Source organism: Panulirus ornatus, chromosome 32 (genome assembly GCF_036320965.1).
Source record: "Panulirus ornatus isolate Po-2019 chromosome 32, ASM3632096v1, whole genome shotgun sequence".
Classification (NCBI taxonomy): Eukaryota; Metazoa; Arthropoda; class Malacostraca; order Decapoda; family Palinuridae; genus Panulirus; species Panulirus ornatus.
In genome coordinates, this window is record NC_092255.1 from 18,557,257 (window position 1) to 18,561,880 (window position 4,624).

Below are 4,624 nucleotides of genomic sequence, written 5' to 3' on the forward strand. Positions count from 1 at the left end.
TTTTTGCTACAAATGGTGGTAGGTTGTTGACAGTAACCGCCCAGGGAGATGCCTTGCACCCTCCGTGTCAGTAGGGTGTAAGACAGCAGCTGTCCTATAACGTAAGGGTGTTGAAGAGATGCCCGGAACCATCTCACACCCTCCGTTTCAGCAGACTGTAAACAACACCCGCATGGGGGAGTACTTCCTACACTTCCTGGCTTAGGCGCGTTTTGAAGGGATACCCTGAGCGTATCGTACGTCGCGTCAGTAGGGATGATGGCAATGGCCCTCATTAAAAAGGAAACTATGAGGCAAGATTCCATGCTCTGTCCTTGTATACACCTACACTTTTCCTTTCGTCTCCCTCATTTTCAAACCATTTTTTTATTTTTGCTCCTTTTTCTCCTTTTTCTCCCCTTTTTTTTTTTTCTCCATCGCGCTATGAGTAGAGGGTCTGACAAAATGAAAACGTGGTGAAGGAAAAGGCATCACTCGTAGATTTACATGAAAGCGACAGATAATAGAAAATATCTGGCCACAATATTAATGATAGGCTTCCTCAACTACACGGAGACACCGGTGGTCGACTGGTGATGATGATGATGATGATGATGATGATACACTATCGGGTGTGGGATGACGACAGCAAATTACAGCGTATAAAGTTATGAATAGTGAACCCTCCCTATCCCCCCATCCCCCCCTTGAACCCTCCATAGCCATCCCCCCTTGATCTTCTCTCATGCGTTTTTGATGTCTACGTCATCAGACACCTTTAAGCTCAAGCAGTCTATGCTGTCTTAAATCAGTCCCCGATTCTACGAAGTACTGACATGTATGTACGTCAGTGTCACTTCAAGTCACTCTCTATGTTTCAGCCGTGATTTCCCCTGAGCGAATTCTGGACTTAAAGCAGTGATTCATCACTTCACTGTGAGCACTGTACTGTATGGAACACTGAGGGAGAATCTGTTTGGGAGAAAATGTTGAAAACAAACATGCCATTCACAGTTCGATGGTCGGCCGGGGTTAATACACAGTCGGCAGACACTGGTGGAATGCTGTGGGTGCCATTTGGGTCATCTGTTATCATAGAATATACATAAGATCCGTTTGCATAAAAAGATGGTGTTATGAATCCGAATTCATGAACAGAAAACGCATTTAGACTAAGCCATATATTAGCCAAAAATGGTTGCATATCAAAAATTATGGTTTTCAATATTGTCATTGTCTTTAATCGTAAAATATACGTTTATTCTGTTAGCATTAAAAAAAAAGTAATATGTATCTGAATTCATGTGCGGAAAATGCATGTAGACTTAGTTGCATATTAGAAGTTTATAGTTTTCAACATTAGCATAATCATTCTAAAACTGTAATAACTATACTGCGCTTGTTATGGTCAGGAAGTAATGACAACGGGTTATATTACGAATCCAGGTGAAGTGATGCACTGTAGAAACGTGATAAGGTAATTTTCATTCCGGTTCCCAGTTTCTCAGTACGACAATCTGAAATGAATCTATAAGTCCCTAACTACTCAGGGTCAGTATAGATGAAAAACAAACAATAAACCACAAACCTGTGTAATGTACTTTAGAACAGTCACATTAGAGTATAAACATACAAGCATTAGTCAGCACACATTTTAGATAATATATTAGAATATAAGATACTGTATTTACCAACTTACGTCTTGTTATGAAATGGGAGGGTTTCCATACACAGTAGAAATACCTCCGCCTTGTCAAAGACAATTTGATACGATATAGGGTCCTTTCTTTTATCACAAAAAGATTTTGATATCACCAAAAGATATAGCAATGATGATATCTAATTTCTATACACTAACATGAAGAACGGACATAGTATTTGCCCCTGTGGTCCTTTACTTTCCCCGGCAAAATTATACGTGGTATCTGCAGATCCGACTGGGGCACAGTGTGTGTTTGGACAGTGCAGGAGTGTGACGTGAAACTGTCCTCAGAACGAGTAAACTCAAAGGAATACATCAAATGTAAGTGATGCGAGTGAGACTGCACGTGTGAGCTTTGTGATGAGTGGTAATAGACACGAGAAAAATGGTGTCACAGTGTTGTGTTTGGTCAATAATTTCACTTAAAGATGTGATAGGACTAACCTTACTCTCTAGAACGATATACGTGCCTCGATATTTTTAAGTGCATAGAAAGTAGCATTCACCTACTAACGTATAAGACTTTGGGCTTTATTTTCAGTGAAACACCGCTGACTTGATCTCTCTTCCACACCAAACTACTGGCTGCTAGTTTAGCCGACAGTTTTGATCAAGGTAAGTGTACAATAATTGTTATATTGAGAGGAATTTTAGCATTTTCTCCTTTATGTTCGTAGACTTGAGACATTTCTGTATGAGTTTGTGAAAAGAAAATCAAGAAATTTAGACACTACAAGTGTAAATATGGCCATAGTGCCTCCCCCTTAATAGGCAAACAAGCACTTAAGTGTGTGGTTGATTTGTTTACTTTCTGTTGAAGGCACCAGTCCTGGACAAAAGGCCACATGAAGGCCGGGCCTTAATTGAAATATAGAGAGACTCATGAAGTGGAAAATGACAAGAAAAGGCAAAGTATTTACGAATTTTTGAGAAAGTGAAAGACCTGTCTTTGGAAATGATTAGAACATTGGTTGTGGTTAGTGATCCTGTCATGCTTCAGGTTATCATAACATGATAACATAATTTGTGGGTATGAACCAGTTCCCCCTCTGTTGGGTGATGAAATGTGAATGATTACCATCACACGCTGCCATAGTTTGTGGACTTGAAGAACCCCCACCCTTTTTTTGTGTGGGTAATTGAAGTGATGTTAGAAAAGGATGTGAATCTAAAATTATTAGAAAATGGATATACAACAACATAACACTCTAGCTGAATTTTGGCGACTATGATGTTATAGAAATCAGCTCGAGCTGTTCCATTGAACGTCCCTGAAGCTATTACCTACTCGAATTTTTCTTATGGTGACCTCAACGGAAGTTCACAGTCCTCCTTACTAACGCCGTGATAGACTAAGAAGTTCGGAAACGTCAAGATGGGTATGGGCAAGTGCGCAGTGGTGTGGCCATGAGGGTGTCTCATGTTATCGCGGAAAGTCTGGATAGGCTTCTTCGCCAGCACTGACGCTTCCTTAACGTAAGCAGGAGAGTTGAGGGAACAGCTAGGAGACACGAACGCTTTTATACATGCGGTATTTTGTAGTTTAGTTAGGAAATGATAAATCTTTCCCACGAACAATATCAGTAGTGTTGAACGTGCAAACGACGCGAATTTATTCATGTATTTTCCAGACGTTAAAAACGTTCCAGCATGTTTTGCTTGTCGTTGTTATGAGGTATTCGGGTTCTGCGTTTATAGGAGAACCACTGATTTTATGCTTTTTTTTTTATTTTAGTTATTACATAACTCTTTTTCCCAGAATATAAAAGTGGCCTCGTCCCCCTCTACAGAGTATATAAAGAGTTGAGGTATATATGCTATGGTTGCACACACAAGAGCATGTGATATGTACAAGAAAAGATATTCTTGGACTGCATTGCGGACTTCAACACGTTGTATTAGATCCTCGGCAGAGGTTTTGATAGCAAGATATGAGATGTTTAGATTCTCCAACTGTTACTAGTTGATGAGGTGGAGATATGTTCTTCAATATGTACTGGCAAACCACGAAACTTTTCAGATAGCGCCAGAGGACTTTATAAAACCCATATCAAAACGTATTTTAGGATGACCTCTGCCTGAGCACTATGTTCTCCTCCTTCCTTAGGTGAATTAGTTCTGTCCTTACCTGCGGTAGGTAATTCTCAGTCCGCATCCTACGCGCACAGGCTATCTTCATGCTGAGTATGACATGAGACATTCAAAGAAAAAAATTTCTCCTCATATTCACACTTGGAGCGGGGCTGTGAATCATTGAAAATAGTGGACAACGAACAATATCTTAAGTGTAACGAACTGTGTAGCTAGCGTCATCTTCATCTATACGAAACTAACTAGAACTTTAAGGTGTTGATATCGTATATCTAAATGTTAAGTCTCTTACTTACCATCGTAATATAACCTCCACTTACAACCTAAACTAACCTGAACTAGCCAGTGAAGTTCTGATATCATAACATTGACTATCAGTACCATAGACAGCAATAATACTGCCCCGTTCCGTTTTGTTTATGTTGGCATCTGATACATTTAATCCCAATCAGTGCGATGCTAGATCAAAAGGATTTCCTCCAGTATCGCAACGAATAGTCGCACATGAATCAGGAGCTCAGCTTAATGTAATCAAATGGAAAGGCCCTTTGTAACACGAGTGATCTGAGAGTATAGACCGGTTGGGAACAGTGTATGATCACCACTTAATAAGAAGACCCCGGGGCTCAGGTGATACGGTCAGGTAGACAGACGTGGGTCGAATATACAAGAGATCTGTATCAGAATCATCATCATCTTTGTTGAGTATTTTGAAGAGTGGTGTTTGATTCTCGAACGTTGGTGGTTTTCATACGACTTGAACAGATATAAAAAAAAAAAAAAAAAAAGATTGAAGGATGTGTGCGTAGAACATAGATTAGAATATGTCATTCATTTCAAACACAGTTTTTG